We start from the raw sequence: 9,923 nt of genomic DNA, 5'->3' as shown, positions 1-9,923 counted from the left end.
AGTCTGGTATCTAAATACCTGTTCGCCAACGCACGAAGATGTGTCCAGTTTGGTTACGAGTTGTCTGAGTAATCATATAAACAAGTATGATTGGATTTATTAAAAAATATTCAAATTGATGACCCTTTAATGGCCACGAATAAACGAAACTGTTTTATGTATTATAAGTGTATTATGTATCTTCACACAAAACAACATTTCCCCGTAATTCACAAAGGTTAAATTGAAAAATAAGGAAATTGCCTTGTTGCTGATTCTAATACGTTAATACTAAACACAAAACAGTATTGAATTTAATTCTGTTTCGTATTTCATTATATTCGACATAAAGTCGCAAAAACCCACAATTCGTTTATTACCATTGTTATTAATACATTAATTAAAATCTAACTAATTCCCCGAAGACAACAATTTATTATAAGTACGATACATAACTTTTACTGTCAAGAAATTCAAGGAACGATATCTTGAACTCAAAATGCAGAAATACAGACCTAATTTACCAACAGTTACCATAAATAGGTGCATTTTGCGTCTCTTCCTTGTGTAAATTGAAATTTATGCATGGAGGTTTTTTGAAAATTTCCTCGCAACCTCTCGCTTCATGCATGATGTGTCAACCTAACCTCTCTACCACAGTTACCTAATAATATCTTTTATAGTCTGTTTTAGAATTTTACGGGATCATACCCGAGGCGATTCTCTATCCTATTTGTTCAGGTTACCGCCAATTAGGTCTCGCCTGATAAAAAACAACTCTGTCCTGTGTAAATTTTAATTCCAATTGTGAAATATTGAAAGTAATAACAAAATATGTTCAGGTGGCTTAAATTCGGGTCTGAAGATGTAAATAGTGTGCCAACATTGAATAATTCATTGTCGAGTGAGATGAACTTTTCATTTGAAGATTTTCAATGAACGATAACTCCTTGATTACGATATAACCCAATAAGATTATTAAAAACGGTGGTTACATGTACCACCTCAACGAAGAATTTCCACAGATGAGACACGTTTCCGTCACCGTGTGTGGGTGTATCAGTATATTAGTCGCAGAAAGACAGGGTCGAACGCGAATAACGTTGGAGCCCGTGGTTTAGCGGTCAGTTGGACAGGCTTTTTTACTTTTTACGCGAGATGCGATTCGGTTCGGTTTGGTCTTATAAATAGAAACGGGAGCACTTCAAATATAACTGGTATTTTTGTCGGCTAAGTGGTAAGAAATGCAAGTTTCAATGAGGAAAGCGTTGCGAAATGATTTTTCATTGAAACAATTACATTAGATTTATAAAAGAACGTTTTTTCTATTTATCTCCTTTCTTAATGTTGCCTTTGTATTACGATACAAAAGTGAATGTTAGAAATGACAGAAATTTGTTGAAAACCTGAGCAATAGCTACACGACTTAATATAATCTAAGTAATTAAATAAAGTGAAGTTTACCTTTGAAATTGCTTAAAAAATATGAGAAAAGTCATCTAAAATATTCCTACAAGAAATTCAGTTCTTCGATGGTGAAAGATTTTCGAAGCTAACGTTAAACTACAGTGTTAAATCTAGATCACTGGACTATAATCATTTCAGTAATATTCTTCAATATTAAATTAAGGTTACAAAAGAAACAAAATCTTCTTCGTTCCTTTACCAAATTAATAAATTAGGCTGCACAACAATATAATGAAATGAACTACATAAATAGTAGATGCGATTTTTATGTTGACGAAATATTACTGGTTTGGGATTAATGCAGGCAGTTTCGTTGTTCGGGTCGAGCCTTAAATACCTACTTTTTCGTGTCGACCGAACGGCTTTCCTTTATCGGTAAGGGCAGGAGATTATAGAAAAGTAGTATCGCGAATAGCGGAACTCTGCCAGCAAAAGAACATTGAACGCTGAACGGTATGCATGTATATACTTACATATGGCGAATATAGAGTCAGGGAAGGAGGAAGTAGGTTTGCTTGCGGTATGTTCTTTGAATTCCGCTGTGCGCTATATGCATCTAAAATTTTTTTAAGGCTCCGCTTACGTCATGATTAAACTACTGATTTTATGTGCTTATAGCGTTCACGCCTTTCTATAGTTGTATCATTCAGATCAGTTCAAAGTTTCATGAATTGTGACAATCCTTTTCATTTCATTTGGAACTTAATCAAATTTATAGAGAATAGAATTGTTTCTTATGTTAGATTGCATAAATTAGCTGACGAAAGGGTGAAAACGAAATATTTTAAAGAAATAGATTATCGAGGAATCTCTAGGTCAATGAATAATATCAAATGTCATAGGGATAACTTTTAGAGTAAATATTCCTTGTTATAGATAATAGTTGACACCTAACATTCAAACTGACAAGAAAAAATTAGATATTTTATTTTAAAAAATTAAATTTTTGAGATTTTCTTCAAATTTCAATCTGTGAAATAATTATTTTCATGATATTATATTCTTCGCGCAATCATATAACTTTCATCATTTATTTTCACTTCTTGGTGCACACGTTTCAATTTCTAATCAATGCCCCAATAACAAACACAAAAATAAACCAATTCTAGGTTACGTTCATAATAAATTCTGTCAATAGTTATTAAGTAAGAAAAAATATTTCTTTATTAAAATACAATATTTTGTTTTGTAACAGAAAATATTAAACTGATGTTCCATATCACGTAATAGTTAAAAAGACACCGTGACTCCTCGCATACCGTTAAATCAAAATCCACAGAAACATTAGAAAACCAATTAATAATCTATGCAACTACCCAATACCAAAGGGATTAATAAACAAAAACCAGAAAAGGACCAATTCTTCGAAACCACCAAGATAAGTGATCACTCCATAACCATGCCAGTAATATATATAATCCCACAATATCAAAGAAATTAACAAAAACCAAAAAAAAAAAATCAATTTTTTGAAACGATCAAGGTAAGGGGGTACTCCATAACGATGCCAAGCATCCCATCGAATATGTATCTCACGGTGAAATATAGTCAAGGGGATCCCATACGCTAAAAGAGCAACAAACGACGCTATAGTAGAACGGACGCTCCCACTACAGTATTCCATTAGAGAAAGAGAAAAAGAGAGTCGGTGGGGGGAGAAAGCAGCGGCAAGAGAGAGAAAGAGAGAGAGAGAAAGAGAGAGAAAGAGGGCGAGTGACAGAGACACAGTGGGAGAGTGAGCAGTATAGAAAGGGTGAGAGTGAACATAAACTCGAGAGGTGGGAGTATATGGTGGGTCCTCGAAGGGAAGTAGCGTCAGTCGCGCGGCACGCGGCGCACCGTACGCGTGTGGGTATCCTCGCGTCGCCATTTTGTCGGTGCATCGTATATACATACATCGTTCCCAGTTCCACGACGAACAATTCCATTGTAGCGCAATAATTGGCACCTCCGTGTTCCCTCGCGCACACGATCGAACCTCTCGTTGAATCGTCACTAATTTCCTAATAAACAAAAAGAAACAGAAGCTGTCGCATTAATCCGGTAAGATTCTCTTCGCTTCGTGACGATAGCGACACGCATCTATCAACCGTGACAAGTAAGCAATTTCGATTGTTGTTGCCTCTGAATTTTTGAATCTATCAAACGATTCGTCGGTGGAATGTCGAACCAGTGATGTTTCGTTACGATTTTGTGTTACGTGAGAGGATATTTTCGAAGTTATTGGATTATGGTTCAATGATTTTTCGATTGTTCAGCAAAAGGCCGGAGTGTGAGAGACGCAGCAGTGTGTTGTTCGTTCCTGTGTGACCACTGAAACCGTATAAGCGGCTGCTCGGCTCGACCGAGTAATTATTACCGGGATAAATTACCTCGCGCGAATTACGAAAGGTTTCTGCCTTTAACGGGATTGAAACGTGGTCGGGAATGGCGCGGGAGCGCGCGCGCGCGCGCAGCCCCGTTCACGCTATAATCGCGCCATACTCCATCGGAACTTTGTACCCTTTGTGGCGCACGTGCTTCGACTCCGCCGTGACAGCAGGCCTGACGACTAAAAAATTAGCCCCGACCATGCCAGCCGCTAGAAATCGCTTCTCTCGTGGACTTCATCTGTTTGGAATGTTCGAATCTTGGGAAATTCAAGCTGCTTTCGAATAGAATTGATTTTGAAATACTTCCGATTTTTATGATTTCTGAAGGTTTTAAATAGTTTTAGTTGAAAATTAATCCTGACTATGCAAACTGCTCGGAATTACTCTCTTGTGAATTCATCTCCTTGGGACGTTCGAACCTTAGAATATTCAAGCTGTTTTTAAATGGAATTGTTTTTGAAATATTCTAATATTAATATTAACACTAGACCTACGGTACCAGTCAATACGACTGGTTTTAGTTTTCTTATTTCGCGATTATTGATATTTTTAAAGCATGAAATATTTGCAAAATAAATAGTTTCATTTGAACGCTATAGTAAAGAATCTGAAGAATCTAAAAAATGTATTGTTCCGATTTTTATAAGGATTACGTATCAATCACATGAAATCAGTAGTTCTAGTGGTAGATTTGTTTTTTTGGATTGTGCGAATTTTCGAACGAATTTTTCCAAAATGCTTTTAGTTGGTTCACTGTTTTCCATTAAGCACTCGAAGAATTTGTTTTGGAACCGTGTAGAAATATTTCTGCACATTTGACGCACGTAAATGTTGAAAAATCAATCTTCGAAATGTGAAGGTTGCACGAACATCCGCAGCTAAATCATTATTAGACTGTTTAAAGTGTATGTACTCCTAGCACGGACATGTCTCCAAACAATTATAAAATGAAGGAATTAATCGAGTTTAATACTGTGCAACTTTATTTACGGTTTACTAGAATCCATTTACAAAGGCAACAAAACTGCCACTTCCTTTCGGTATCCTACAAAAGCTTGTTTGTCGATTTGCATAAACTTCCGCAGTCTATTCGTTGCGAATCGTTCACGTTGTCGACTGTGCGACGAACGTTTCGGAGCGTTTTAAATTCCATTCACGGTCGGAGGTATTTCATTGTGATCGCGGCAGCAACCCTCTCCCCCATTTTCGCGCTAAACGGACCGTAAACAAACTTTTCAATTAATGCTAAATGATATTTCAAAGCGGGCCACAGATCCGACCAGAAATAAATGTTCGCGCGCGTCGCTCCTACGAATTCTCGGAATATTATTCTCTATGGCAAAAAAGAGACGTTGCCTTGTCGGAGTTTAATTTTAGCTTTCTAGAGCTAAAGAAAAATTGTTCGGCGGTGTCTGCGGACGAGCCTCCTACGAATTTTGTGTCCGTTGCTGCCAAGACTCGTCGGCCAAAATCGAGCAAAAGCCGTCCGCCACGTTCTCGGGATATTAAAATGAACGCTGAATAGTTTCCGCGAATTGATTCGAATCGTTTTTACCATTTTCTTCTTCTTTTTAAATTTTAACCATTTGCGGTCGAATGCCGCCATAATAGAGACTTCGAGCTTTCATGTCTAAATTCGAAAGCTGCAAGTGAATAATTTAATTACTCAAATAACGAGAGATTCACAGATTTCTCCGTTTTCTAGTATTTAAGACTTCGATGCATAACTCAGTTTTCTTGTGAAAAAGGTTTTCAAAAGCTTAAAAAATTGTTGTTTGCAAAGGGTTAATATCGATATGAACTCTCCTATCGTGTTAGCATTTTTTCAAGTAAACAGATTTGATAGTGTATTCGAATGCGTTCGTTGACACAATATTTTGGAGCTAGCTGATCGTAACAATCTGGCGACGTTAACATTTATATAAAATGTCGTGAATTTTAAAACCAGTGAAATTTTCGTTATACAATTGATATTATTGCTATGTAGAGATATTTAAATAGGTAAAAACGAATGAACGCAAGAAATGTTTTTATTAGTAACTACAAACGAGAATATGTAACATTAATCGGTAATTTTCAGACTTCCATACTTAAAGATCAATGATGAGAAAGTGGTGACTGACAGTTACGCAATGGGAGCATGCATCTTCTTTTGCAGAGTTTTGTTAAGATATTTAGCAAAAGTAGAATTTAGACATTTAAAATTTTTAATTTAGGAAATTTAGACATTGAAAAATTTAGAATTTAGAAATTCAATGTTTGGAAACTTAGAATTCAGAACAAATTTGTTTCAATATGAATTTTTAGAAAGCATGGTCTTAAATATGGACATTTTATGTGACATTTTCGATTGCGAGTTGAGTAAAATTTTATTTGAAATATGGAAGAGGGGCAAATATAAATAAACATGTAAGATATAAAAATATGGACGCGATTGATTGATCGAGGTGAGAACCAATTAGTCCGCGCGTGTCGACTCTACACAGCGAATCGTGAGCGCATGTGATTCATTCATCTCGGTACGCTGCGAATTTTTATTGCAGCTTCCTGCGGTTGTAATCGTTACCTCCTATCGAGCGCCGAGCTGAAATGCGTCCGCGAGAGACAAAGAATCTTTTGATACGGAACGACAATTTCGCGTAGGAATCATCTCTCGCGGAGGAGGCCCCGCCGTTATTAATCGTATTATAAACATTTCATACCAAAACGCTTCGTGATTATCAAAAGAAGTGTGCAGAGAGAATGTTCTTCCGCTCAGCGGCGGCCATTTTGTCGGCTTCTCCGAAAATGTAACGTTACACTTATAAACACTTGAGACGTGACAGAATTAACATTAGATTTACAGAACGAGCCAATTTCACTCACATTGAATACTATAAACTGTATTTGGTAAATGTTTGGGTCGATTCTCATTGATACAATTACGAGAATATGCTTCCTAACGATACATTTTTAAATATCTAATTTCCTAAGATCTAAACGAACGAATATTAATCCGTTTAGGAATAATAGAATAAACTGTAGAATAAATGTACGTAAATCTAATGTTAACGCGTTGAACGTCGTAATGTTAAAAAAAAAGTTGATCCTCCTGCCACCTCCTCTTTTTGTTTGCAATTTGCTGGAAGTAACATAAAATAATCATCTATTACGATTTTGTATCTATTTCATGCAACTATATATATAGATTTTTTAAGTGTGCATCACATGTGATTACGGCAGTCAATGTGTTGATAAACAGCATAACACCAACATGAGAATTAATGAACAAGTAGCGACGATACCTTTCGAAGTTTATAATTTATTTTATAATTGCTTGAAATCGATTATTGAGGATGCGTTTGTAGTAGCTAATTCTGAATGTTTCTCTCACTTGATCAACCCTTTACTATTAAATTATAACATGTGACTAATTTTGACAAAAATTCTGTTTGTACATTGCGACCTTGTAAATTGTAATTTATTTCATTTGACATTGTTCCTTTGTTAAGTTTAGAGTATTTATAGCGAGAAGATATGTATGTATCTTTTATATGCAGAATATGGCACCTGAAAACTGATATAACGAATAAATAAATAGCATTTCATGTGTTTCTGTATCGAACAATACATTGTACAGGAAACCGATATTTTACATTAATATTTCTCTAATGCATACGGTGACATGCGCCACTGGTTAAAAAGTATGAAACCAGGATTCACGATTAATGAACGAGGACAGTAATATTTTATGTTGATATAATAAAATTTGCAAAACCCCGGGTTGCGGAAATGATTTGTGTTTTATGTTAGTATACGAGTTTCGTGAAATTTTTACAGGATCATATGTGCGTCAGCATTTCTACACCTCCCCTTTTTTTAAATAAAACGCACCAAGTAATTAATTTTTATCAATCCACAAACAAACGTGCTTTGTGTTTTTCAACTTCTGGTTCTACAAAATATAAAATTAAAGTGAAAATTAATTTCGGACTTCAAGTAAGAATAATGATCAATTATTAAGTCAACATAAAAGCAAAATTCTTCGCGCAAATCTTTGTCAAGCCTTAATTAATTTTCCATCGCAGGAGATTAACACTAGAACTACCGAGCAGTCAAATTGACTTCCTTTTATTCTTCGAGAGATATTATAAGAGTATAATTTACTGAGATCTTCATTAGCTTATATTGTACTTCGTACACTACCAAATCAGGTAATTTAGCCATTTCTCGGAGAAACGCTTGTATCTTCTCAACGATTGTAAAAGAAGAAATCAGGAATAGGTCTAGTAGTTTCAGCGTTAATTTCCCAGTTCTTGTAAAATATGATGTCACTGAAATTCGACTGATACGGTAGTCAACGTGTTAACGGGAAGGAACTTACAGTGTCAAGGAACGTGTCATTGACCGATGACGCGATCATACATTTCTCATCCGTTCTTGCAGCATAGTCTCCTTCATTTTGCAGGAAACGTTGCGAGGAACTTCCACGAAATCGCCAGCACATTGGCCGCTCCGAAAGAAATTTAAACTAGACTGGCCAAGAGGGAACGGCAAAAAGCTAGAAACACTCGTAGTCCAACCGAAATTGATTCCAAGGGGTCAAGCGAGAAACGAAGGGGCGAAGGAAAGCGGAAATAGAGGAAGGGGCGAGTAAGGACGAGGACCAGCGGCGGTGCACCGTGATCCGTCCCGTGCTCGGGGTCCATCGATCGTCTTTGGATCATCTCGCGGGATCACGGGACCGGTGAACATGGTTGAACACGGTGCTGCGCTGTCGCGAACACGTTTCGTCGGACCAGAAATGTGCAAGGGTTTTTCCGTGACTACACAACTGTCCTACCGACCGCCGATTTGAAAAGTAAGTGACGGGATATGGTTTCGATATTACTGACCGGATAACGTTTGTTAACACAGTATTGACTCGACTCGATGATTGTCAGTTACGAACTGTCTTATAATTTAATTTTAATATTATAATAGTTTTAGATGAATATTTAGAGAAATAGATAATTTTAAATGAATGTTTAGATAAATAGAAAAATATGTTAATAATATAAGTATTATAAATAATTGGCGAGGATTCGCAGTGTCAACACTAGAACAATCGTACCAATCGAAACGACTAATTTAGTTTTCTTATTTCGCAATTATTGATATTTTGAAAGCATCATATACCCCACGTAATTTTAAAAATAGTCTTATTGAATACTATAATGAATATCTGAACAAAACCGAAAAAAATGTTGTTACAATTTTTTCATATAAAAATTGTATTAATATTACTTATATATTTTTCCGCGAAATCAATTAAATTTGATTCGCGTGTATGTTAGTTATGCTAATTAAATACTTCCTTTGTATATATACATTTTTTAATTTATATTGCTGATTATTCTATACTATTTTTATTTAGTAATTAATTTAATTTTTATTTAAAGCTATTCAATGTGAGTCATAAAAATCATTTGTTATATTTGAAAGATTGTGATTCTTGGTTGTCCGACGCCCACACATAGAACACGTTTTCGTTAGAATGGCCGAGTAGACGATTCGGAGAAATCAGATTAGCCGAAACAAAAATATAAAGCGTTCGGTGTTATATTCATGATTCGATGAACTGAATTTTGTCGTAAAATTCTTCACTTTGTTGTTTATATGCTGAGTAATACTTAACCTTCTATAGGCTCGTGTGACTTTGAAGTTTAATAAAATTCAATAAAAATTCAATAATAAAGTTCAATAAAATTATTGAAACTACTGAATACATTGTTAATTTGTATTCATATGTTGATATTTATTAATTTCATACTCCATAAATTTTCTTATAGTCACGAAACAAAATTTGGCCCATAGAGGGTTAATAAATAAAAATTAATTTATTGTCACTGCTGAAATAGTAATGCAAATTTCACACAGTCAAATTGATTCTAAATTAATACGATTCCTAAGCCCCACTTGGACTTCCAATTTTGAGACATTATACCATAAAGAAAAAATGCGAAAAAGGAAAAAGAATTTTTGAAAATTTTTCAATTTTATTAATTTTGGGAATACAGCAACTTGAATCAACGAAAGTAAAGTTATACTGCTTACTTTATCGTTAATAATTTAGTAGAAAAAGAA

At 35.2% G+C, this 9,923-nt stretch overlaps 1 protein-coding gene across 3 annotated transcripts in view; it reads left to right on the top strand.

Moving 5' to 3' along the window:
- Positions 1-3,239: 3,239 nt before the first annotated feature.
- The window catches only part of Mmp2 (Matrix metalloproteinase 2), a 162,130-nt gene continuing 155,446 nt past the window's right edge, over positions 3,240-9,923 (top strand). For 2 of the 3 annotated variants that reach the window (XM_076366362.1, XM_031979151.2), the window contains exons 1-2: positions 3,240-3,544; positions 8,266-8,658. The gene's annotated coding sequence lies outside the window, so the exon portion shown is untranslated. The remainder of the gene's footprint in view (positions 3,545-8,265; positions 8,659-9,923) is intronic. The other variant, XM_076366363.1, reaches the window with a different exon arrangement.

This window comes from Nomia melanderi, chromosome 3 (assembly GCF_051020985.1).
Source record: "Nomia melanderi isolate GNS246 chromosome 3, iyNomMela1, whole genome shotgun sequence".
NCBI classification, from domain to species: Eukaryota; Metazoa; Arthropoda; class Insecta; order Hymenoptera; family Halictidae; genus Nomia; species Nomia melanderi.
The sequence above is the reverse complement of the archived record's forward strand: the minus strand, read 5'-3'. Positions and strand labels throughout refer to the sequence as shown.